Source organism: Trichechus manatus, unplaced genomic scaffold (genome assembly GCF_000243295.1).
Source record: "Trichechus manatus latirostris isolate Lorelei unplaced genomic scaffold, TriManLat1.0 scaffold00031, whole genome shotgun sequence".
Classification (NCBI taxonomy): Eukaryota; Metazoa; Chordata; class Mammalia; order Sirenia; family Trichechidae; genus Trichechus; species Trichechus manatus.
The window spans coordinates 1329541-1357292 of NW_004443967.1; the positions used below are offsets into that span (position 1 = coordinate 1329541).

Here is a 27752-nt window from a genome sequence, read left to right on the forward strand (position 1 = left end):
TCATTTTTTGCTGACCCTCTACACACGATGTCCTGTTCTAGTGATTCGTCTTTCCTGATGATGTGTCCAAAGTTAGTTCGCTAAAGTTTTGCCATCCTTGCTTCTAAGGGGCATTCCAGGGAGCAGGGGAGTTTTACTCAGAGGTTTACCTCTCCAGGGCCTAAGAACGGTAGCTGGCACCTAGAAGACACTCCCTTATGGACCGAATGGCATAATAAAAATGCCAACCATCGTTACACTGTGGCATTTGCGTCTTCTCTTAGGCTTGGTCTTCAGGATCTGAATTTTGTGATCCAGGAAACCTGAAATGTGTAAGATGTTAGAAGATCATAGCCACTGTCTCTTGTGTGGTTGTTGAAGATAAAAGGAGGTGCAGAACCTGGGATGTCCGCCTCGCCTGGACATCACCGACTTGGCGCTTGCATTATGGCCTGGCTCTGGTGGCTGTCTGTCCAGGGGGACTCCCTTTGGCCGAGACCTGAGCTGTGTATTTGGTGGGATCTTGATGCTGGAGTGAGAGCAGCAGGGCTGGGATCCAGCCACTTGAAGTAGGGACCAAAAAGACTAGAACAACCACACACGTCCAGCAATAAGGGACTAGTTAATAAGTTCGGTTACATCCTCCCAGTAGTATGAGGACCATCTCTGTAGACCGTTATTCTGAGTGCCTTCCAACCGGGGGGCTCATCTTCGGCACTATGTCAGACAACGTTCCGCTGCTATTCATAAGGTTTTCACTGGCTAATTCTTTCAGAAGTAGACTGCCAGGTCCTACTTCCTAGTCTGTCTTAGTCTGGAAGCTCAGCTGAAGCTTGTCTGCCATGCTGGTATCTGAATACTGATAGCATAGCTTCTAGCATCACAGCAACATGTAAGCCCCCACAGTACGACAAACTGACAGACATGTGGGGGTAAGGGTATATTAAGGGAAAAATGTCAGGATGTGGAAAGTGTATATAGTTGGCTACCTTTTTGTGAACGAAAGGGAGAGAATGAGAATATATATTCATTTTTGCCTTAGTTGCATAAAAATACTGGAAGGATAAACAAAAAGAAAACCTAATAAAATGATTACCTACAGGTGTAGGTGGAGAAGAAAGTTGAGAGGATAGAGCGTGTGGGATTGAGACTCATGCAAGTTACAGCAGGTGATGGAGGGGTGGTGGAGGAAGAGGCTCGGAGAAGGATGGGCTTCTCGGGATGGGGGGTGAGGGGAGGCCAATAGAGGGAGATGGGAGGAGAGCATTCTAGGTAGAAATACCTTTTCAGAGGTGAGAAGACCATGGTGGACGGGGGACCTCAGAGTAATTCTCCTTGGCTCGAGATCAGAGCGTGTCTAATTGTGAGGGTACTGATACGGGCTGGGGTGGCTGGGAAGGGTGAGAGTCTAGGCTGTAAAACAAGGCAGGATACAGGTGACAAAGAACTTGTTTCTCAAGGTAAGGAGTTTGGACATTGTCTTATGAGTTGCCATTTGTTAGCAGAGGGGCGATGTAATGAGATTGGTGTTCTGGAGACATGCTGGGGATATTATAGAACAAAAAAAAAAAATCAAATACATTGCCATTAAATGAATTCTGACTCATAGCGACGCTATGTGACAGAGTAGAACGGCCCCATAGGGTTTCCAAGGAACAGCTGGTGGATTCGAACTGCCAACCTTTTGGTTAGCAGCCGAGCTCTTAACCATTGCACCACCAGGGCTCCGGACATTTTAGAGGAGAGGATAATTGGCAGAGGGAAGTGCGTGCGTGCGTGTGTGTGTGTGTGTGTGTGTGTGTGTGTGTGTGTGTGTGTGTGTATAGGGGTATACCTGGAGAGGTGGGGAGGTCAGTTAGGGGGCCCCTATAGTAGTTGAGTGAGAGAGGATGAGGGTCTGAGTTGAGGAGGCAAGATAGCATAATAGTTAAGGTTTTGGAATTGGAATGCCTGGGTTTGCATCATGCCTCCCTACTTGGTAGCTGTGTGACCTTGGACAAGTTACTTAATGTCTCTGAACTTCCATTTCTTCAGCTGTAAATTGGGGCTGGTAGTGGCATCTACCTCGTAGTGTTAGTGTGAAGAGTAAGTGAGATAATGATGTAGAAATGTCATAAATGTTAGCTACTTTTATGAAGGCAGTGGCAGTGGTGACGGAGGGGAGGGACCAGATTTGAGAGATGCTAGAATTAGGGTCAGCAGAAAGAAGGGACTAAGTCTGTAAGCTGCCCAATCTCAGACGCTAGGAGGATACCCAGTGGGGAAAAGGGAAGCTCAGACAAAATACTTTTTGGTGGTGTTTGTGTAGATAGGAGCCAGCATTCTGTGCAGTACCATTAAAAATCCAAATCAGATCTCTGCTTCGTTAGAAAGGGTGAAAGAGGTGATTCGGAAGGAGAAAGCACAGTGAAGCCTTACCCCACTCCCCCACCCCCACAACACACTCCTCTTGCTTCCTCCTTCCTCCCTCAATCCACCCCATGGACTTTGATTTTCCAATTCAGGGAACCGCGTGTAGTTCGAGAAATCCTAAACTAACCTATGTTATTTTCAATCTGAGTATTTAATACTGTGCCTAACATCTCTGATATAATTAGGGGAGAGAGAATTATGCGTAAAGTACCCATCTAGATCAGAAAAGGCAGGGAATGAAGCCAGCTCCTTGAGTACATCACTGTACCTTTCTCAACAGAAATTTCCTTTGTCCAAAACCCGGAGAATTGAATTAGATGGCTTTAATTAAAGTCCCTTTAGAGATTTTTAATTAAAGTCTTTGAGATTTCAGAGATTATTAAAGATTATTATTAAAGTTAGCCTGTAAAACATATCACCTAGTGATGGGAATGTAAAATGGTACAACCTCCATAGACAGGAATTTGCAATACCTAGCAAAAATTACATATGCATTATCTTTTCACTGAGCAACTCTATTTATAGGGTTCTAAAACAGAGCCCTGGTGGTGCAGTGGTTAAGGGCCACGACTGCTAACCAAAAGGTCGGTAGTTCAAATCCACCAGCTGCTCCTTGGAAACCCTATGGGGAAGTTCCAGTCTGTCCTATAGGGTCACTATGAGTCAGAATCACCTTGATGGCAGCAGGTTTTTGGTTATCCCGAAGATACAGGGGAAAAATAAGAAAAGATATATGCACAGGGTTCTTTGTCATGGCAGTCTTTGTAATAGCAAAAGACTGGAAACAACATAAACGTCCATCAAAGGGGATGGGTTGAATATACTATGGTATATCCATACATTGAGTTTTATGTAGCTATAAAAAGGAAGTAGGGCGATCTTTGTATATCACTGTGGAATGATGTCCAGGGTATATTGTTGAATGAAAAAAGCAGAGTGCAGAAAATATATACAGTATACTATATTTTATCTAAGAAATACATATGTATTTACTTATAATTAAAAGAAATGGAAAAGTAAACCAATAAAAATGGTTACTTGTATGGGAGAGAGGAAATAGACGGATGGGCCAGGGACAGAAGCTAGACTTCTCTGGATGTATTTTGTTTTGTAGTTTGACTTTGGAACCAGGTAAAAGTTTTTCTTAATTATAAACAAAATTAAATTAAAATGGAAAAAGAAGTAATCCCCAAAAATCAAGAGGAAAATGAAACGAACTTACATCTCAAGTTGGTAGCTTAACCACTCAGGGAATTATTTCAGATAACTTTAAAACACAGCAATTTGATTATACATTCCTAGTGGGATATGGAAATCCTGGTGGCAAAGTGGTTAAGAGCTACGACTGCTAACCAAGGTTGGCAGTTCGAATCCACCACGTGCTCCTTGGAAACTATGGAGCAGTTCTACTCTGTCCTGTACGGTCGCTATGAGTCAGAATCGACTCGACAGCAATGGGTTTTGTTTTTTTTTTTTTTTTAGTGGGATATATCTGAAGATCAAAATGAACTCCAAATGCATATTAAACTATTTTTAGTAATACTGTTAGTAATAATATTGGTATTAAAATTCTGAAGCTATTTATATATATATATACACACACACATATATGTAATAAGTAGTTATGTTAACATTGTCAGAAATCAAGATTTTCATTATATAAGGAAAGAGGCACAATTTTTATAATCAAATATGTTAAGTTAAAAGCATGTAAATCCTAAATTTGAATTGTAAATATCAGTATGAACTCCTGATGTATTTTCCCTTAAACAAATAACACACTTCCTAACTCTGTCCACTAAAAAGCCTAGAAACAATGACAACCCAGTAGCAATGAGCACCTGTAATGTCCAGATTGTGGCCTCTAAATACAGTTTCCTATTAAAAGGAATTAAAACTCTTCAGAGAAACGGCTGATTCCAGGCCTGGGGCAGGAATGTACAAGATGATCTGGAATTCTTGTACTAGAAAGTAAAGAAGCCATCAAAGACCACTGGTATCCTGTCAAAAGGGGCTCCCACTGGCTAAAAACTGAGCAACTTGAGCATTAAAAAGAATAACTAATAACTAATAATGGATTGACATACATCAAATATGTTAAAATGTGTAAAATTCATGAGTTGAAAATCTAATGCTCTCTACTAGTGGATGCTAGGGGACCAACTCATTCTGAAAGTTGGTAAAGAATCAGGCATCTCTTCTGCCTTTAAAAAAAATTGGTTGTATTAGAATATTCAAATACTTGATTAGGAATTTTTTTAATAGAAGAATTCTGTCTAATACATACAAAAGGAATGATAAAATCAGAGTATCACCATTTTGCAACCCCTAGTGAAATAGTTTAGACAACGCAGTTACTAATGGTGGCCCATTAGTAATCCATTAGGTGAAGCTGACGGGTAGATTTTATAGTGGATGGATCAGGCCGACAACATTCAAACTCGAGATTAATCTTAACAACACAGAAAGGAAAGACTTGCAGGCATCAGTTGCCTCCTGAAGTGATGCAGTAGGAAGTACACAACACCATCAAAAACAGAACCTGGAATTATGCTAGGCTCCGGATCTAACTACCAGTTTGTAGGCAATATAGGAAACAGAGGAACATGTTAAAAAGACACCATGGAAATCAAATCAACCAGTCTGGCATGTGGGCCATTCCTCAGGCCAAAGACTTGGTTTCTTCAAACAATAAATTTCAAGAATAAAAACAGCAGGAGGGATTATCTATAGGTGAAAAGAGATTTAAAATATTTATCAGCAAAATGCAGTCTATAATCCTTGTTTGAATCTTAGAGCAAACAAACCAACTGTAGAAAAAATTATGAAATAACCTAGGAAATTTGAACAGATTAGGGATCAGGGTTAAGGAATTGTTTATTCGTGTATTATTTATTTATTTTGTTATTTACTTATTTATAGTTGTGGTGATAGTACTATGATTACATAAGATAACAAAAATTATATTTAGGAGCTCTATGCTAAAGTATTTGTAGATGAAATGATATGTCTGGAATTAGCTTCAAGATAATAGGGTGGGGGGTGCGGATGAGTATAGAATAAACAAAATTGGCCCTAGGTTAATAATTGTTGAAACTGGGTGATGGGATCATGGGGATTCATTATATTGTTCTCTTTACCTTTGTATAGTTAGAAAATTTCCATAGTAAGAGTTCAAAAAAACAAAACCCACCAGCTTTGTTGGCCAGTCCCGATTTCAGATGTCCTTGAATTAAATTTTGGGCTGTGGAGTGTACCCTTGAAATCACCTGGCCAAAGAGTGGAAGGGCTGGGATTCTACCTCACTTCTGTCTGGCCCCAAAGTTTGTGGTCTTTCCATCCTACCCTGCAGAATTATGTCCCTCTTGAGGCTCTGACCATTGTGGGACTGTTTAGAATGAAGATTTACAAGCAGTCATAATATAAACTTGAGAAAATGGGGACAAAAGCAAAACAGTAACCAAAAAATAGAACCAAGACATCAGAGTTGTCTTCCTTTAGGGGAGGGAAATTTACTCAAGTGTAAGGCTAGAAGATGGAAGACAACTCCCTGCCTCCACCTTGACCTTGTGCCTTTTCTGTTGCCACTAGCCTGGGCTTTGATTGAGAGAGACCTGAGTTACAGTAGCGTGCCCCATCACCCAGCTCTGTGACCTTACCCAGTTCTGTGCCTCAGTTTCTTTAACCAACGCCATCTGGTTGTTGGGAGGATCAAATGAAATTGTCCATATCATGTTTAACACAGTGCCTGGTGAACAGTAAGGCCTCAAATAGAAAATAAAGGAAGAAGCACAGTTCACAAAGATCTAACGAATCTCAAAGCTGGGTTGGGAACTGTGTTTTTAAGTGCCTCGTGACCTGGGTATCCCCACTTAGCCTGAGCACATTCTTCCAGCACTCTCTGGGGGTCCTGGAGCAGCCTTGCCTAAATATGAAATTACCATTTTGTCTGGGTGAGGAAAGGAGCCCTGGTGGTACAGTGGTTAAATGCTCAGCCACTAACTGAAAGCTCAGTGATTTGAACCCACCAGCAGCTCCATGGGAGAAAAGATTTGGCAATCTGCTCCAGTAAAGATTACAGCCTAGAAAACCCCCTGGGGCTGTTCTGCTCTGTCATATGGGATTGCTGTGAATCCCAGTTGACTTCAGGGCTCCAGACAACAACTGGGTGACAAGGCTGGGTGCTCATTAAGGACGGTAATTTTTCCACCTGGCCAGGTTTTATTTTCTTATGTGGCTTGATAGTCACGGGCAGCTGTGGAAGATCCTTCTTAGGTGGGTAGAAAAGGAACAACCAAAAAAACCAAACCCATTGCCATAGAGTCGATTCCAACTCATAGCGACCCTATAGGACAGAGTAGAACTGTCCCATAGAGTTTCCAAGGCTGGAATCTTTATGGAAGCAGACTGCCACATCTTTTTCCCGAGGAGCAGCTGGTGGGTTTGAATCACTGACCTTTCAGTTAGCAGCCAAACACTTTAACCACTGTGCCACCAGGGCTTCTTTTAGACAGATGGGTAAATAGCTGGAGACTACTTAAATATCTCATCTTTGAGATGAGCAGGAAAAGGCGAAATTGCATTCCGTGGTCCTTTCTGAAGCAAGCACTGTGTTTTCTCTTCCTTCTGCTCTTTACCTCTTTTAAGCATAACCTAGTCCCCATTCCCTCCCCAAATCTAATGACACTCAGGGCTCCATCCTGCGAACAGGGATCTTTTCAGCAGCCCTTTAAGATCTATTGGCGACTGCAGTTGGTTGAGTCACCTGGTCACCTGGGAAGCGTCCAGGAGCCATACCTTGCAGAGCCTCACTGATCACAGTGCCATCCACTGTGGCCTCTCACCCCTGGGCTCGCTATGTCCAGCTCAGATTACCCGCTGCATGTGACTTGCCCACTTGCTGGGGCCTGGGTGTGAGTGAGTGGCTGACCTCGGGCAGCGAAGCCAGAGGGAGCCCTGGTTTATTAACTGTCCAGATTTAACTGAGGCTACAGCACTTTTATTAATAGAACATGCTGCATTTCCTTTTTATAAAAATATGAAGATCACTGCACTCAGGAAAATGCCTGGTGACTTTCTGTCTTTAGGGCATGCTCATCATCAGGCTAAAATTAAAAAGTGAGATCAGGCCCTCCTTGAGGTCTATTTTTAACCGAGTTTAGCATATGAATGTGAACGTGAAGTCTTTCTTCAGATCTCCCTTAAGTCAATTACTTACGCCAAGCATCCCTGCCCCGCATTCCTGAGCTGTGGCTGGGCTACCTAGAGTGGGGAGGCCCAAAGGAAACTTAGACAACTAACCTCATCCCCTCTTGATCTGAATTTGTGCATCTTCACCCATTCCAGCTTCCCATATTCCAGAAGGTTAAGGTGGGGCCAGTCATTATACTGAAAACCCCATACAAGGGAAAAAACTAAACAACCAACCTATAGCTGTTCTGTGATGCTTAGATATAAACCCAAAAACCCATTGCTGTTGAGTGATTCTGACTGACAGTGACCCTATAAGACAGAGTAGAACTGCCCCATAGGGTTTCAAAAGCTGTTAATCTTTACGGAAGCACACTGCCACATCTTTCTCCCATGGGGCAGCTGGTAGGTTCAAATCACTGACCTTTCTGTTAGCAGCCTAGCGCTTAACCACCACGCCACCAGGGCTCCTTCTTTAGATATAAAGACTCCCCTGATTGGTACATATTTTTTCAGGAGGGTCCAATTGAGGGACAGCTGCTTGGTTTGAACGGGACACGCTGGGTTGCAGGGGAGACCTTGTCATTCAAGTAGAAAGTGCTAATGGCCCTGGCATACCATGGAAGACTTGGGACGACAGGTGGAGGGAGGGAGAGGAAAAAAAAACTTAACAAGTGTCATTCCTGTCCAGAGAGTTCACAATGAGTGATGAGAGCGCTGGAGAAAAGGTTTAGAAACCTTCTTAAATTCTTCCTTTGAAATCTTTTTAATGTCTACTCTTTGAGGGCCGGGAGGGGAGGGGAGGGCCGGGGCAGAGCTGATCCTGACTCTTCAGATTCTTCGGTCTAAAGTTTCACCTAAATTCAGGAACAGACAAGGTTCTTTTTTGGAACTTTTTAGGGCATTTGCCTGTGGACACTTTTTCAAGTAAAACACTTTTAAAAACCTGTTTACCCTTATAAGTGCTGGCCCTCATTTTGGTTTGGTTTTTGAAAAGTGATTTTAAAAATGGTGGTTTTTTTTGTTGTTGTTGAAAAGATATTTACAGTTCATCAAACTTGCAACATTTCTCTTTGTACTTTCACGTGAACGTGTACTCCGTGAACGCTATCCTGAGTCCCTTTTGCGTGTTGTCGTTTTTAAGCAGAGGAAAAACTTCCTTCTATTTTCTGGTATGGCAGGAAAGCCATCGTTGAGGATAAGCAGAAGATTAATTTAAAATGCCAGTTACGTTTGCTAATCCGCTGACGGTGAGGTTGTTTATGACTGAAGAACTATGAAAATGTTTCCAGATGGAATCTGAAAGGGGAACTCTGGAAAGGGGTGTGTGTGTGTGTGTGTGTGTGTGTGTGTGTGTGTGTGTTTATGTTGGTGTGTGGGTGTGTTTGTCTATGTGAGTTTGTGTGTCTGTTGAGCGTGTTTGTGTGTGTTTTTGTGTGTCTGTGTTTGTGAGTCTGTGTCTGTGTGTGTATATGGCAGCGTGGTCATTTTATTTTGAGGGAATAGGAATGATATTTAAGCAATGAGCTCCTTCCATGTATTATTTGTGTTTTCTGTTAAAAGCAATCAAAATGAAGTATGATGTGCTCACAGCCACTGCCATCTGTCTGAAAATTTCAATCTCTTACGAGCTTTTGCGTGCAGTTCAATAAACCACTTGCATGCATTCATGTTCCTTTCAATAACATTTTGGGTTAAGTTATAACACTTTTAGGCTCTAAAGATTGTTTTCAAATTTGAAAACGTTACACCTTCGCTCGGTTGCAGTAAATTTTAAGCGACTGGCTCTTGCAGCCAAATTGATGTTTTTGGGTCTGTCCAGTTAGTTTTTTTTTTTTTTTTAACTATAAATAAAAAAAGTTTAATATATTTCAAAGTTTTCACAGTTTCACACTGTACTTTTAAAATAAAGTTAAATGCCAGATGTGCTTCCTTCTTCTCTCGATTAGTTAGCATTGCAATATCAACTTCAAATGGTTACAGAGACTCTACCAGGTCATCCTCAGTCCATTCTTCTTCCTCATGTTTGGATTTCTTTGAGACATAATCATCCTCATAGCCTTTCCTCTTGTTCGGAATTACATTAAGCGCAAGCTCAGTAGAGTGACATCTCTCTGACTTTTATTTCAGAGCAGCAACTTCTTCACATCTGGGTGGTTCATACTTTTTTACCAAGTTTCTCATACTTTTCATTATATCTGGTAACTGTGACAAGCAAGTTCTGTTCTCTTTCAGCATAAGAGTCTCTGTTAAATAACTTTCCATGGTCATTCCAGCCCTTGAGGCACTAGAAAAAATGGTAGTCAGGGCAATTTGGGAAGGTGTGTATATAAAGTAAGCATCTGTCAATGCCACTCTATTAAGAAAGTCATCAGCTGTTTTCCTCAAAATCTCTGGCTTCTCCAACATGGGACAATGAGTCTTTAACTCAATAAGGAAGCCCTCAAATGGTCTATAAGGATTGTGGATGATAAGGTGGAAATTAAGCTGCTGAATAAGAAGTAGTTCATATTCCAAAATCTGTTCGAGTGCCTTCTCTTGTCCAAGAGGACTCTCCCGAAGGTTTCCAACAAATTGTGGACTAGATGCTTTGTTCTTATCTACTTTGCAGTGTAGAAACGCACAAGTGAGCATCATTTGGGGGTGATATTCCATTGCTAAGTTATTAGTGAGGAAAGCTGTATGCTGTCACAGTCCTTACGCACGCAGTGACTGAGAGATGCTTGCTGGCTTTTGGATAAGGCAGTTTCTGGGACTTGGTGAAAGAACGAACTCCTGATAAACAGTGTTGCTGAATTAAATACAGTTTTACCATTTCTTTGAAACCATTTCATTTCACCCTGTTTGGTTGTTCCAGATATTTTTGTCTTGGCTTTTACCTTGACTCAACTTTATTCCTCAGTGATTCTAATGATTCATCTCTTTGAAACCTTTTAGTTTTACCTTATTTGGAGGTTCTTGTTAAGGAGGATATTTCTGTCTTTTTTCCTGGCTTCAACTTGACCCTTTAGGGAGCCTAGGGATTTTACACCTTGGAGTTTCAGCGTGGACCCAGGAAATAGTCAATTTCCTGGCACCATTTCACAGATACAGATAAGGAAGCGGAGGTTGTGGCACATCCTTAAATTGTCCTCTGGTGAGATATGGATGAGCCTAGATTTTTTCACAGCTGGACTGTGCTTACTTAGCATGCTTGCCTGTGAAAAGCATCTGGTATTAGCCTTTGCTTCTTTCACTGTTACTTGATTTGTGGGGTTTGATGCTAGGCCTGCCATCCTCAGTGTCCATCTCAGCTGGAATTCTCCAGCACCAAGGCAGAGATGGATGCTAATTCTAGCTGCCAGCACACTTCTCCTCCTTCCCTGGCCGGCAAGTGCTGGCCCAAGGGAACATTGAAATACAGTAGAACTTTCCTCACTGCAAGTTTCCTTCTGAATGCTCTTGGCTTGGGGGGAAAAAAGGTTTATTCTCATAAATACTTTGAGACATCCTTCTGTCTCCTAGATTTTATTTATAACAACCCTACTGTAACAACACACAGGGAAACTTTTGGAAAGAAAAAAATAATCACCAAGAATCTCTTTGTCAAACTCAGTTGTCGCCTATTTTGTGTTCATTCCTTTTACGTTCGGTCATGCGCATGTATTTAAAATATCACACAAAAACATGACATGCAATTTTATATTCTGTCCTTTCTACTTAGCATATTGTAAACATTTTTTTCTTGAAGTTGCATCGTGTTCATCATTTAATTTTCCACAAATGCTTGATACTCCACTGAGCAGATCTACCGAAATTTATCTAATTATTTGCCTACTGTTGGACAGTTATGTTCCACTTTTTTACTCTTATCAGTACTGAGGTAATGGATGTCTTCATGCATGTAGCTTTGGAATACTTCCCAGGACTGGGATTACTAGGTCAAAGGGTATGAATATTGTTATTGCTCTTGATATATTTGCCATATTGCTTTAAATTAAAGTTGTAATTGTTAACGTCAGCAGTAACATGAGGGTAGGAGTTTCACGATAGCTTAGTGGGCTCTGGAGCCACTCTGCCTAGGTTTGAATCCCAGCTTCACCACTTACAGGTGTGTGACCTTGGGCAAGTTATTTAACCTCTCTTTGCCTCAATTACCTCCTCTGTAAAATAGGGATAACCACAGTACCTACTTCACAGGGTTGTTATTATTAGGAGTGAGTTAATATTTGTATAGTGCCTATGGGAGTATTATGCACGGTGTTAAGCAAACACATCTCACTAGTCTGAAATAAAAAAAGAATACTCATTTAGTAAAAATAAAGTGACATTTTGGGTTTTTCTTATTTTTACACGCCTATTAACTGTATTGCCAAGAACCACCCCTTAATTATTATTATTAATTTTGGAAATGGTAAATATTAAAATGTTAACTCACAGAACAGATCCATTTTGGTGTGCTTATTACTATTCCTATCGAGCCCTGGTGGCACAGTGGTTAAGAGCTTGGCTGCTAACCAAAGGTTCTGTGTTTGGAATCCCCCAGCTGCTCCTTCGAAACCCTATGGTGCAGTTCACCTCTGTCTTAAGGGGTTGCTATGAGTCGGAATCCACTCGAGAACAACGGGTTTTGGTTTTGTTTATTCTTATTTCTTAGGAATTCTTCCGTGAGCTTTTAAAGCAGAGATCCCCATATCCCTATGGGGTAGGGGCTGATGGACAGAATGTCAGCTGGCACCGAGATGCCAATGCTGACAGTCAGCGTCTCATCTCTGAGGAATGCAGATGCTGAAATTGGGCCTCCCTGGGCACGCAGGGGGTACACATATGTCGGTATTTTAGGGCCTGTATTAGGGACCTTCTTCCCTTATTGGATTGAGGCACCCCGGTTTTTATGTCTGCGATCGTTTTCACCTGGGAGGTTGCAGGAAACCGCCCCGCCGCTCCTGGATTCTTTCCGCGCACGTGGAGCGGGGTCGCTGGAGCGCGATGCGCGACGCTGCGGGTGGGGGCAGTAGTGAGGCTGCGCCGGGCCCCCTGCGGCCGGGCGGGAGGGCGCGGGAGGTGGCAGCAGTGTTTATGGCTCGATCAGCTTTCCTCTCCTTAATCCTGGTTATTTCTGCTGAGCTCTCCGAATAATTCAATCCTTGTGTGTGTTTAAAAACTCTAGAAGCCTGAGAAATCTCAGCGCGTCGTGTGTCACCGTGCCAGGACCCTGCGTCCCCGCTCCGCGGAAACTCGCCTCTCCGGGCTGACTGCTGTCCTCTCTCGGGCCCACGGAGCTTCCGGGGTCCTCGGCCGAAAGTCACCGGTCCAGTGCCCTGCGCCGGGACGGTCTTCTCCAGGCGCGCGGGAGGTTCTCCAGCGCCCCGCAAAGATGCGCCACCTGCAGCTTCTGTACCCGGCTTGGGGACATTTCAAGGCCTGGGGGTCATAGCAGCCCGCGGAGAGATGGTCTTTTCTCCTGGAGTGGGAATGCGGCTTCTTTCTTTTGGAGCGCCAGTGCCTCCAACGTGCTGGGCTGCGCCTGTACCTTAATCAGTTTTTCAGATAAAGCTTATTAACACATGCTTGTTATCCCATTGCAGCCGAGTGGATTCTAACTCATAGCGACCCTATTGGACAGAGTAGAACTGCCCCATCGGATTTCCAAGCACGAGCTGGTGGATTCGAACTGCTGACCTTTAGGTTAGCAGCTGAGCTCTTAACCACTGCGCCACCAGGGCTCCGCGCTCGTTATAGAACAGCAGAAAAGTGGGAAAACACCCTTATGGGTGCACTCTCCAAACAACTGCGATTTGGGATAGTCAGTCCCTTTGTCTTCTTTTTTCTATACATTGATTTTCTTTTTTCTAGCTTTAATTTTACTATATGTTCAATTTTGAATTCTGCTTTTTTCACACAATTTAAAACACACACACGCACACACTAACTGCATAATATTCTATTCTGTGTATGTGGCCATTCCCCTGTTGGCTATTTAGGTTTATTTATTTTTAAAAATAATTATGTGGTAAACATCTTTCTGCCTAAAGGTTTTTCCATATTAGGTTATAGTCTCATTATTGTAATTATTTGGGGCAAGAGTGGGAATATTTTCAAGGATGATTGATATGCATTTTCAACAAAAGGTTTGTACCGATTTTCACTCCTGCTAGAGATGCGTGAGCATATATTTCATGCCAGCCTCACCAGCACTGAGTGTTGTCAGGGTCCATGTCAGGTACAGAGGTCAATGCCACCGGTGAGGAGCACTTAGGAGACATTCGTCCTGAAGCCCGTATGATGTGAAGCCTAGAGCTGCAATCCGTAGCCCATTTATTTCCAGCTCCCTGCATTTTTAGGCCATTGGCCTATGCTGAAGTTGGGAGAATGAACTTTAGTTGTGTTTCAAGATGAAGGTGGTTCTATTGGTTGTGTTGGATAAGTGTGTTTAAGGTGGAGCCTTGTTGGAAATTGTCATGACTTGGTCACCTACAAGCTTGAGTCAAGCATAAAAACCAACCAACAACCAGCTGCCCTCGAGTCAGTTCTGACTTATGGTGACTCCATGTGTGCAGAGCAGAACTGCACTGCGTAGGGTTTTTAAGGCTGTGACCTTTCAGAAGCAGATTGCCAGGCCTTTCTTCAGAGGTGCCTCTGGGTGGGTTTGAACTGCCATCCTTTCAGTTAGCAGTCAAGCACTTAATCATTTGCTCCACCCAGGAACTGCTCACATATAAAAAGGCAATGCCATTGTCTGTGTGGGATATACCTTTTTTGGGCTGGCTTCTTAAACTTTTGAGGAGAATGAGTCCACCAGGGGAGAGGCTCTCCCCTGCCACTTTGAGGATGTGTCTTTCTGGGACATGGACTGGACCTGATGACACTTTGAGCCTTCTCCTGTACTTTTGTCTTGTCATTGCTTGCTGAGGTTGTCAGCATTTACGTTTCTGAGGTTGCTGGATGTGTTCCATCCTCTCTCTCCTACGTTCCTCATTCCTCTGATAGTGAAAAGATTGACATTAAATGATACCATTGAAACATATTCTTTTCCTTAATACAATTAAAAAAAAATTTGTTATTGTACTTTAGGTGAAGGTTTACAGAACAAATAGTTTCTCATTAAATAGTCAGTACACATATTGTTTTATGACATTGGTTAACAACCCCACGATATGTCAACACTCTCCTTTCTTGACCTTGGAGGACTTTATTTTTTTTGGTGAAAATACACATAGCCAAAATTACACCATTTAAAAAGTTTCTACATGTACAGTTCAGTGACATCAATTACGTTCTTCCAGTTGTGCTGCTATTCTCACTTTAGATGAAGGTTTACAAAACAAAAGTTTCTCATTAAACAGTTAGTACACACGTTGCCCTATGACAATGGTTAAGAACCCCACTACATGTCAACGCTGTCCTTACTCAACCATGGATTCCCTATCACCAGCTTTCCTGTCCCCTTCTGCCTTCTAGTCCTTGTCCCTGGACTGCTGTGCCTCATTAGTCCCATTTTGTTTTATGGGGCTGTCCAATCCCTGGCTGAACGGTTTGAACCTTGGAAGTGACTTCACCACTGAGCTAAAAGGGTGTCCGGGGGCCATACTCTCGGGATTTCTCCAGTCTCTTTCAGGCCAGTAAATCTGGTCTTTGTGTGTGTGTGTGTGTGTGTGTGTGTGTGTGTGTGTGTGTTAGAATTTTGTTCGGAGTTGAGTAGAATATTTTTAATGTCACATTGTATCCTCTTGAATATACAAATACACTATTTTCCCTGCTTATTTTTTTTTCTCATCCTATAATCACTGTCAGTTTTTTCTCTTTAGAGCTGTCAGTACATTTATCTTTCACACCTAACTTCATTTTTATGGACGCAGACACAGGTGTTGTCTATGTGACAAAGAAGGATTGTGAGCACAATATGTTGTCTAGATGATTTTAGATATACAGAGTCAAGAGAAGAACACAGCGCAAGGCTCTACTGTGTAGCGCCCTAGTCATCATAATCCTGATGATTGATGCTCAAAAGTTTATAAAATTTGCAATTATGTAAAAAAAATAATTTCTTGTAAGCTTTTTAAGTCTGGGGAGAGAGGTTTCTCTTCCAGACAGCATCTCAGTCCTTTTGTGTGTCAGGTGGGTGAGAGGAAATGCAGAAGTCACTCATAGCCATTCTGTCTCCAAACGTATCGGGAGGGCTGGGCTTTAATGACAAGTGAACTGTTAGGGTGAAGTTCATTTTTGAGTTGTCCACGATCAGCTTTATAGTCTGTAAAGTCCATTAGAAAACCTCTACCTGAATCACCAGGCGGTACAAAAGGTTAATGTGCTTGGCTGCTAACCAAAAGGTTGGCGGTTTGAGTCCACCTATAGGCACCTCTAAAGAAAGGCTTGGAAATCTGCTTCCAAAAAATCAGTCATTGAAAACTCTATGGAGCATAATTCTACTCTGACATACGTGGGGTCTCCATGAGTTGGAATCGACCTGATGGTAACTGGTTTTTACTTCTATCGCCAGCTTATTTTGCGCCTGGCTTTCGTAGGGGCGTTGTTTACAACAGTAAACTCTTAAAACCAAGGCTGCTATATTTGCCCTCCTACATCCATGTTACAGCGGGATTCCAGTGTCCTGTAGTTTAGTTCTGAGCATCTCCTTAGAGTTATTCCCAATTCCCAGCCCATTTCCAGATGACAGGCAAACTTAAATTATATAACTTGTAGCTAGACATTTGTGTCATGATCATACAACCTCAGTGATGTCTCCCAAGTCTATGAAGATCACTTAGAAGCTCACTGGATTAATGGTGTTGAAGTTGTTTTATCCAAATAATTTTAATTGCATTAGGAAGCCTGCATATTAATAAACTGGTAGTAAGTGCAGGCATTAACATTGATCACTGTTTAAGTCTTTGAGATCAAGCACAGGGTCTGGTATTTTTGAGGCTGTCAGTGAACTCTATTCTTTAGGCTCTTTCTTGATTTCATTCTCCACTCTTAACATTTAAAATAATTTAAGCCAGTAACTTTAGGAATCACAGTAGCTGTGTGTCATCTCCTGTGGAAGATATAGAAATATCTGACATTTGTCCTCAAGGAATGTATAACCAAGTTGTGGGTAAAAGGCAAACAAAGCTGAAATAGCTAATGAATGTTTCAAGACAACACATAATTCTGTATTCACAGTGTGTTGCTGCTTGATGCTGCTGCTCTAAGTGTCAACATTGTGGATGTGCAAATGGTCTGGAAGGATAAGACCAGTGGGCCCTCAGTGTTTGGGGAAGACTTCATGGAGGAGGTGGGATTTGCAGGGGCGCCTTGAAGAAGCAGGCAGGTTTTGATAGGTGGAAGTGAAATTATAACCAGAGGAGAAGGTGGTGGGAATAAAGCGGAAGAGAGCCTGTTTTGGAGAATAAAGTTCATGCTGAGTGGTAATAGGGAAAAGGTTATATAGGATGGTGGGACTGGGTTTAGGAGGAGCATCCAAAGTCAAGAAGAGAGACTTATCCTTGAAACCACCACCGTCATCATCAACAACCACATTATTGGCAGCTAACAATTATTGTATGCTTATGGTGTGGTTCTAAGGGCTTCACGTGTACTATCTTATTTCATCCTCAGAAACCCTATGAAATAGATAACAGTTATTTTGTCCACTTTACAGCAGAGGAACTGAGATGTAAAGAAGTTAAGTAACTTCCAGCTTGTCTATGACAGAGCTGGGTTCAGATAGACCAAATCGGGCAGCCTGGTTTCAGAGCCCATGTTCTTCACTGTGATGTTTTACTACCTCTTAGTGACAGCTATGGTTCCCGGAGTGGTGCAAATGGTTAAGCGTTCAACTACAAGCCAAAGGTTGGCAGTTTGAATCCACCCAGAGATGATCTCAGAAGACAGGCCTGGTGATCTGCTTTCAAAAGGTCACAGCCTTAAAAACCCTATGGAGCAGTTCTCTTCTGCATACCTGGGGTGCCATGAGGCAGAAGTGACTTGACAGCAACTAACAATAACAACAACAGCACAGTGACAGTAGAGAGCTCCTGAGGGGATTAATGTGATTCAGTGGCCCCTTGGGTTCTGGGGGAGCCCAGTCTTTCGAGTCAGACAGACCGGGGCTCACATTCTGGCTCTGCTGCTTATTAGCTGTGACCTTGGAAATTTCTTAACTTCTTTGATCCTAAGTTCCCTCATTTATAAAAGGAGGAGAATAATCATGCTTACCTACAGTTGTTGGGAGGATTAAATGAGACAATACACACTTAGCAGAATACCTGGCAGGTAGTGAGCAGACAGGAAATGGTGGCTGCTATGGCTTATATTTCTGAGATACATGTTGGGCTATACCGAGGTCTCTGAGAATGAGAAGGGCAAGACATAATTCAGGTAGAATTTACTGGGCAGTCACTGCAATAACAATTAGCCAACACAGATACCAGGTGCTGAATTCCTTCTCTGGAGCACCCCTGGAGTGCATTCCAAATTCCAGATGTGGCTCTGCATGTGCTCCGGAAAGCGACTGTATTTCTCTTTGTCCTTCAAAACGGGGAGGGTAAAACGAGGACATGGCCATTGTACTGAAATTCAGTATCTGGTGCCTATTGTGCATTCCAGGGGCTGAAGTCGGGATCTACTACGATGGTCGGGGTCCTCGCCCCGCTGGTTCTCGCTGCCTAATGGTACTGACCAGAGACAATTGCCCTGCGTCTCGAGGAAGGAAAAACAGATAGTTGAAAGCAATATATTTAAGTATCTATAGAGTTAAACAATGCATGAGATGATTATAATGAAGACAGGGACATTTAAACAAAACACCAAAAAACAGTGAAAGAAAAACCATGCTTTAAAATGAAATGCTGATTAGAAAATCGGTCTCAGAATTCATGGAGGGCAACAGCTCTTAGAGCTTTGCGCACTTGAGTTCCTGCACTTCTCAAACTGTTCACATGGTAGTTTTTCTCTGCGTGATATTCTGCGGTTTTAGAGTTTTTCTTAAATTACTTCCTCCAAGAATTCCAAAACCACAGTGAAAGTGTCTATAAGGAAAAACAATTGCTTTTCTTTTTCTGAATTTTAATCCCCTTGGTTGTGACAAACCTATTGGTTCTTATCCCCGTGTCCTTAATGTAATCAATTTCGGCTTCTTTGGAACCAACAAATACTATTTGTTGCTCCTATTGCAATATTGGTTTGGTACTTGAGGATGGCAGAGGCTATGAGGAAAAATAGAAGTTTAAAAAAAAACGGTAGTTTGCCTGAAAATTTGAAAATATTATTAGAGTTCCAAAGTCACTGTAGGATTTTGAAGTTTTCAAATAAGGCTAGAATCAAATGGCTGCTTGCAGCTAAGCAGTATTTTGGAAAACTGAAGTGTTGACCATCGTCTGATTTTTCAGATTTTCTAATAGGTGAATTTTAAAACAGGGGATCTTAAATAGTCGGTGGATTTGATCTGCATGGATCTCGTGTTGTTTGTCTTGATCTAATGGAGTATGTGCCCAAAGGTAATGGTGTCAACCTGATAGGCAAAATAATAGCCTTCTGAATTGCTTTGCTTGAAGCAAAGAGGGTTCATACCCTCCTTAGCTTGTTGTTTTCCCAGCCCAACCCATGGGACACATAATTCACAATTCTTTTAACTAAGAGAAGTACTTATTGAGTGCCCAGTACAGGCTAGGCGCTGTAGTAGATGCTGAGCGATGATCAAAACAGATGTGGTCCTTATGGGTGAAGCTTATAGTCTAGTAGGGGAAAACAAGTATAAGCCCAAAAGCATACAGATAACTATAAAAATAATAAATTGAGACAAATAATATGAAGGAAAAGAAAGGATTTCTTTCAACTCAAGGCGGGGAGGTGGAATAGAGTTATGGGAATACTCAGAAGTTTATTCGTGCAAAACAGTTTCCTATAAAAACCTAACCAGAGAGCAAAGTTTAAAAATGATGATGCAAAACATGTTTAGGTGTCAAGGCATTTTAAACGTTAAGGGCCATTACTTGGCCATGAGGGTGCCGCTAAATGGAATTCTGTTTCAGGACACATTTGAGCCCACGGCTACACTGAGACCATGAATAATGAATCTTCTCGTGAAAAGGTTCACTTTAGTTAAAGCAGTATCACACCCACCCCATGTCCCTGGAGAAGAGACCCTCCTGACTTGGGGTGACCCATAGGAAAAATCTGATTGTGTGACTTCTCCTCCATGGTTCATTTTTGGTAAGATGCAGTTTGGTGCTGGAAGCCGCCCTTGAGTGTGGAAGGCCAGGGGTTCTAACCTCCATCTTGCTGCCAACTCCCTTGGTCAAAGAACTTGGCTTCCCTGAGACCTGGTTTCTGCATCTGGAACATGAGAGGTTGAGCTTGTTAACTTTAAAGAGTTTTCTAGATCCAAATTTTATTTCAGGAGAATTGGGCAGTAGGAGAATGTTTGGGGTAGAATCACTTCATACTTATTCAAGACATGTCATTTCATAGTGTGACAGAGTAGGAAGAGCAGTGGACCAGAAGTTCTAGTGTCCACAGTACTGCTGATTCACGGAGTGACTTGTTTTACTCCAAGTCATCAGGCCTGGAGCACAAAGTCATTTACACTCTGCTTCAACCTACGTTTAGAGACAAAGAGGCTGTGTGGTATAGCGGTTCTGGGTTAAAATCCAGGCTTCTCTCTAATTAGCCATGTGGACGTGGGCAGGAAACTTGGCCTCCTTAAGCCTCAGTTTTCACATGTGTAAAATGGAGCCTCAGCTTTGCATCTATAAATACCTCTGTCTTCTTCCTGGGGTTGGCACAAGGATGAAGGCTGTGTAAGGTGTTAGCACGGTAGCTGGTACATAGTGAGTGCCTGTCTTAGTCATCTAGTGCTGCTACAACAGAAATAACACAAGCGGATGGCCTTAGCAAGGAGAAATTTATTTCTTCACAGTAAGGTAGGCTGCAAGTCCAAATTCAGGGTGTCAGCACCAGGGGAAGGCTTTCTCTCTCCGTCGGCTCTGGAGGAAGGTCCTGGTGATGCATCAGTCTTCCTTTGGTCTGGGAGCTTCTCTGCACAGGAACCTCAGGTCCAAAGGAAGCACTCTGCTCCCGGCACTGCTTTCTTCGTGGTATGAGGTTCCCATGTGTCTCTGCTCGCTTCTCTCTTTTATATCTCAAGAGATTGCATCAAGACACTATCTAATCTTGTCAGCCCTATCAGTATAACCTCATCACAGTGATAGAACTTACAACACATAAGGAGATCACATATCATCTCATCATAGTGATAGAGTTTACAACACATAAGGAAATCACATCAGATAACACAATCATATAATACTGGGAATCATGACCTAGCCAAGTTGCTACACACATTTTTTGGGGGACACAATTCAATCCATGACAGTGCCCAATCAGTGCTCACTGTCACTGCCATTTTTCTCATTGTTAATTATTATGGTTTTTGTTATTGTAGCTCTTTAGCTGGGCACGTCACCTAACCCCCTGCATCTTGGTTTCCTACCTGTGGTGTCTGCCTCACAGGACAATCGAATGTAGTTATGTGAAAGTACTTTGTGAACCCTTAAATCCTCTCCAAAGGCAAGGTGCTAGGACTGGGCAGATGAACGCAGAGAGCTGGAGGTCTGTCTGTCCGAAGCCTGGTTGTTCTATGAGAGAGGGCTTAGCTGCGGGCTGGAAGGCAGGTCTGTCTTCCTCTAGCCCTGACAGACTGGGGCACATGCAGATACACTTCCCATCCAGACAGACAGGCCTGGCACGCAGATGGCCACAGAGGCGATCATGTGGTGATTGTCATTCACAGCTTATGCCATCTCATGCCAGAGGCAGGCAGAGGGCACCACCACCTCAATTTCTTCTCTAGGCTGCCTGTTCTCCCTTTTAACCTCCTCTTCTGAAATTTCTACTTAGAGAAGGGTATAGTAAGGTGGTTCTGTTTCTTAAATGACTTTAAAACACAGTTACATAGGCTAACTGAAAACAATGAAATAGAAATTGTGAGCGGTGGCATAAGAGCCGGGCACCTGTTGTCATGCAGGCTGCCCTTGGGGAGAGCAGTTAGTTTGTTTGGCAAAACCGCTGGAATGTTCTTGGTGGGGGCGGAAGCCGGGGAGTGGGTGGTGAGTTTGCTCCTTGGGTGTGTTACTTCCTCCTGAGCAGATGGGCCCAAAAGAATTTTCAGCGGCGGGAGGCAGGCGCTGGCCCTGGGAAGTCCCAAGGGCTGTTTTCCTGTCCGAATGGTCCATTCATAAAACTCCTCCTCTTCCACCTCCAGATGGCGCTGGCCACTGCCTGGTTCCCCCACCCCAGGGGTTCGTTTCTCTCGAAGGGGGGAGGAGGAGGAGCACCGTCAGCTGAAAGGTGGTAGGAGCTAACTTTTCCAAACTTTAACTGTTTTTCTGCTCATTGGCTCGGCATGACAGATGGCCTTGGCCTCGCTGGGCCGTGTGTTCAGCTGTGATCTGGGATCTGCCAAGGGTGTTTGGCCAGCTCTGGGGCTGACACACGGTTAACCAGCCTGGGCTCTGGTACACTGTCATGGCGCATGTAACCAGGGGCGGCTCACCTGGCGGCCAGAAGGATGGGGGTCTGGGGGAGGCTCCGACCGACCTTCAATGGCTCGGGCTCCCCTTCGCCCCAGACTTGGTCCACCTCCACCAGGGCCATTGGAAGGCTGCAGGGAGGGCATGTGGCTCGTGAGGGTTCGTTTGCCGGGGAGAGCTGCTCACATACCTTTCCTTCCTGCGCTTCCTTTGTTCCCATGCCCCATTTTCTTGTTTCCTCTTCTTTCTTGAAATTTCTGTCTCAGATTCTGTCTGTCCCAGCACAATTATTTATGTGATTCGTTGTTATTCATTAAAAAGCTTGAGTCTGTGTGGCATGTATCTGCCTGGGCAGTCGCTTGGAGGGAGAGAGAAGGAGCACCTTCTTCTGACACATTCCTCACCGACCGTGCAGGGATGCCCTTGAGCGAGTGAAGAAGGGACACAGGCTGCTAAAGGCATTTCACTCCCTTGTCAGAAGCTGGTGACAGAACTGGCCCTGAACTCTGGCTTCCTCGGAACACACTGCCTCCCTCTGCTGTCAGACCACGTCTCCCCTGCAGTGGGCTCTGCGTGGAGTCTTCCCGGACCTGCTCCCCATGTCAGCAAGGACACTTTCAAGAAAATCTTCATGTGGAAATGCCTTCCACTCACCTATCTTTTAGGGTTGTTTTAAGCTCCGAGAGTTGGCATAGGAAAGATTTAGCTACCTAGATCATTCTCTTGTTTAGTACTTTACATTTAAGAACAGGGATCCCCAAGTATTAATATGTGTTTAATGGCAATATTGGTGTGCTGTCGTGTCGATTCTGACTCATAGTGACCCTATATGACAGAGTAGAACTGCCCCATAGGGTTTCCTAGGCTGTAAGTTTTATGTAGGAACCCTGGTGGTGTTGTGGTTAAGAGCTACGGCTACTAATCAAAAGGTTGGTGGTTTGAATCCACCAGCCGCTCCTTGGAAATCCTGTGGGGCAGTTACGCTCTGTCTTATAGGGTGGCTGTAGGGTTGCTATGAGTTGGAATCAACTTGACGGCAACAGGTTTAGATTTTGGTTTAATCTTTATGGAAGGAGCCCTGGTGGTTTAGTGGTTAAACGCAGGTTAACCAAAAGGTCGGTGGTTCGAACTTACCAGCCACTCTTTGGGAGAAAGATGTGGCAATCTGCTCCTGTAAAGATTGACAGCCTTGGAAACCCTATGGGGCAAGTTCTCCTCCGCCCTACGGAGTCACTATGAGTCGGAATCGACTCGGTGGCAGTAGGTTTGGTTTTCGGGTTAATCTTTCCAGGAGCCAGGTCTTATCTCCCTCATCATGTCTTTTCTCCTGCAGAGCCACTGGGTGGGTTCAAACGCCAGTCTTTAGGTTAGCAGCCGAGTGCTTAACTGTTGTGCCACCAGGGCTCCTTGAAACAAGGAGTGCTGTCTGCCTCCAGATGATTGGCCTGAAGTGTCGGTAACATTGGGATTATTTTTACAGCTGCCTTTAAGCCCCTTAAAGACAAACCTTTGGAAGAGTGATGCCAGCCTAGAGAGAGAAGGTGTTGCTGCCGTCTCCCCCGTAGAGTTCATCATAATTATTTCTTAACTTTTATTCTGAGATAATTTTAGACTTACAGAAAATTTGCAAAACTAATACAGACAGTTCCTGTATACTTTTCACCCAGCTTCCCCTAACATTAACATCTTGAATAAACCATGGTGCATTCATCAAAACCAAGCGTGCATATTGGTGCAATACTATTAACTAAAACTGTAGACTTTATTTGGAGTCTACCAGTTTTTCCACTAATGGCTTTTTCCTATTCCCTGATCCAGTCCAGGGTCCCACATGGCATTTAGTGGTCGTGTCTCCGTAGCTTCTCCAGTCTGTGACAGTTCCTTAGTCTTTCCTCATCTTTCATGACTTTGACGCGTTTGAAGTGTTTTTGTTGTTGTTAGGTGCTGTTTCCAACTCATAGCGACCCTATGTAAGCCGAATGAAACACTGCCCAGCCTTACGCCATCCTCACAATTGTTGCTATCCTTGAGTCCATTGTTGCAGCCACTGTGTCAATCCATCTCATTGAGGGTCTTCCTCTTTTTCACCAATCCTCTACTTTACCAAGCATGATGTCCTTCTCCAGGGACTGTTCCCCCCGATAACATGTCCAAAGTATGTGAGACAAAGTCTCGCCATCCTCACTTCAAAAGGAGCGTTCTGGCTGTACTTTTTCCAAGACAGATTTGTTCCTTCTTTGGCAGTGTGTGGTATATTCAATATTCTTCACCAACTCCATAATTCAAAGGCATCAATTCTTCTTGTATGGGCCAGTTATTTTGTAGAACAGGGCTCAGCAAACTTTGTTTGTAAAGGGTCAGATAGTAAGTATTTTCCACTTTGCAGGCCGTGTGGTCGCCTTTGCAACTACTCAACCCTGCTGTTGCATCAAAAAAGCAGCCTTGGACAGTATGTAAATGAATGAGTGTGGCTGAGTTCTAGTATAACTTTAATTATGAAAATAGGTGGAGGGCCATATTTGGCCCACGGTCTATAGTTTACCCACCTCTGTTGTAGAAGGTTCCTCATTATGAGTTTGTCTGAGATTTTCTCCTTATTCCATTGAGGGTGTGCATTGTTTGCAAGGAAACCACGAGAGTGATGTGCTCTTCTCTGTGCACGCCTAAGCACTGGGTTAAAGTGGTGTTAACTGTAAAATTAGAAGTTTTTTTTTTCGTTTGTAATTAAAAATATCTCAGGGAGCTGCTGTAAGATTATGCAAATATCCTGTTTCTCCTTAAACGTTCACGTGCTAATTTTAGCATCCCTTGGTGGATCTGGCCTGTGATAGTTATTTCTGTGATGTTCTAATGAGGACTTCCCATCCCACTCATTCCTTCTACATTTATTAATTGGAATTCTTCTGTAAGGAAGAGCTGTCTCTTCTCCCCCCCATTTATTTATTTATGAAGTATTATTTATATTAGTATGGACTCATAGATACTGATTTTATTTTTTGGGTTATGGCCATCTTAATTTTTGAAGTGGCTGCCAAGGCCACCCCGCTTGGACTTGTTTGATCTCACCTGATTCTTGAACGCCCTTTGGATTTCATGGTTGGCTGTTACTCTGATTACAGTGTGGTGGGCGTCCGGTGGCCTCAGACGTGGTAGGTCTGAGTTCTGTTAACTTGTTAATTAATGGCAGTAGGTTCAATCCACTACACAGCTGGTTAAGTTGCAGTGGAAGTGTCAGTATTAGGGCGATTGGAGCCGTTGTGGGCTGCCGGGAAGTCATTTGTGTTTGGTAATATTTTTGGGTGGATAAGGAGATTTGTAGGATTTTCTTACACATTCTAGGTCAGGTTTGAATTGTGACTACTGTCCAAGTTATTAGCTCTCCGTCCCCTCTTGCTCTTTGAGAGTTTTTTTCTTATTCTGTTATTTTTGGGAAGAAGGAGCCCTGATGGCTCAACGGTTAGGCACTCAGCAGCTAACCAAAAGGTTGGCGATTTGAACCCATCCAGTGGCTCCACAGGAGAAAGACCTGGCGATCTGCTTCCGTAAAGATTACAGCCTAGAAAAACCTGTGGGGCAGTTCTCCTCTGTCACATGGAGTCACGATGAGTCAAAATTGGCTCGATGGCAAACAACAACAACATTTTGGGGAATCTATTAAGAGTGAAAAACCTTGCTTTGGTGCAGTTTAGAGTAATAGAGTTGCATTGCTCTTACACGCACATTTCTAGCTTAAAGTAAAATATCAGTTTAAGTGATATTCCCTCAATTAAAACGCCAAACAGGCTTCCAAAAGTTAAGCCATCTGATTTACTTTTAAGCACCGAAAGAATACATTGAGTCAGCTTCCTAAAATTAGAGAAACTTCTATTTCTCCGCATAATTAAAATTATTCCGAAAGTGACCATGTGGAAGATTAGGTGAACAGCTGGTGAGTATGGCTGATGCTTTTGTTGGTTCTTCAGATGATTTCAGAAAATGGTCTTTACACACAGCTCTTTGGTTAGTGATGATGGAGGGAGAGAAAAAAAAAAATCAAGGTGCATCTTATGACTAAGAACAGGGTTGAATTCCTCACTTGGAAATATTTTAAATTAATTTTTTTGGAGCGTTGAGTAAATTTACTCAGCTTTTAAAGAAATTCATGGAAAGAATTATCCCTTAGTACCAAGTAAGGAAAAGAATAGAAAGAAAATAATTGTTGTTATTTACCCAGGAAACACCGTTAGAGACAAAAAGGAGCTTTTGATTCTGTCCTGGTACAGAAGTCACTAAAAGAGAAAACTTCATAAACTACAGTTTAATTTTTACCCTACTTAGCCCCAAAACAGGTGTGCTACAAAGCACTGTGGGAGTTCAGGCAGGCTTCCACCAGAAATAGAAATGGCACCCAAAACTCTGCCATGCTGTTTCTGCGTAACTTGTTCATTCGTGCGTGATTGTGGAGCTGGATGAAAAGCCGAGATTTTAATAGTTTTTTTAATTTGCCAAAGACAGTCATAGACTTTGTCACCATGCGTTTATTCTACCGTCTGTGAGGCGGCTCATACGGTCACATGATCGAGTCAGGTGTAGATCTTTTGAAATTTAAAACCAGTTGCTGCCAAGTCAACTCTGACTTGTAGTGACCTCGTGTGTGTCAGAGTAGAACTGTGCTCCATAGGGTTTTTAAAAAAATTGTTGTATGTTTACAGTTTTATATCTAACTCAGCATTTGCCAATTTAATATTTTTAATGTGTACAATTCAAAAGTCATCAAGTACATTGATTGTGTGCAACCATCACCAGTATGCATTGCCAGATTTCCCATCACCATAAGCAGAAACTTAGCATTTCCTAAACAACGATTCCTCCTTTCCTCCTCCTTCCACCCCTGGTAAACACTAATAAACTGGTCTCTATACATTTGCCTGTTCTAGATATGTCACCACTCCTAGGTATATACCCAAGAGACTTGAAAGCAGTGATGGAAACAGACATACGTACACCAGTAATCATTGCAGCGCTATTGACCCAATAGCCAAAAGGTGGAAACAACTTAAAAGCCCATCAGGATGAACACCATGTGAATGGATAAATAAAATGTGGGATATACAGACAATGGATTGTCACTCAGTTATAAAGAGACATAAGTCCTGATACATGCTGCCACATGGATGAATTTTGAAGACCTTATGCTGAGTGAAGTAAGTCAATCACAAAAGGGCAAATATTGTGTGAGTTCACTCCGTAGGGTTTTCAATGGCTGATTTTTCAGAAAGAGATCACCAGGCCTTTCTTCTGAGACACCTCTGGGTGGATCAGACCTCCAACCTTTCCACTGCCATGTTAACCATTTGCACCATCCAGGGACTCCTGAAATATGTTGTTATTAGGTGCCTTCAATCGATTCTGACTCACAGCAACCCAGTGTGACAGAGTAGAACTACCCCACAAGGTTTCCTAGGCTGTAATCTTTACAGGAGCAGATCACCAGCTCTGTTCTCCTGTGGAGCCACTGATGGGTTTTGGTTAGCAGCTGAGTGCTTGCTTAACCACTGCACCACCAGAGTACTTTCTCTTGAAACTTACAGCCACCAAAACAAACACCCACAAAAAATAATGTTAAGGAGACAAAGGGAAGTGGTGGTGAAATGTCAGATGGTTATGGTGGATCCTGACATCTTGACAAAACAAAACAAA

At 43.0% G+C, this 27752-nt stretch overlaps 1 protein-coding gene and 1 pseudogene across 1 annotated transcript in view; one reads left to right on the plus strand and one right to left on the minus strand.

Moving 5' to 3' along the window:
• The window catches only part of RBM20 (RNA binding motif protein 20), a 209983-nt gene that overhangs the window by 16586 nt on the left and 165645 nt on the right, over nucleotides 1–27752 (plus strand). The window lies entirely within an intron of this gene.
• Nucleotides 8997–10292, minus strand: LOC105756210 (cyclin-H pseudogene; annotated as a pseudogene).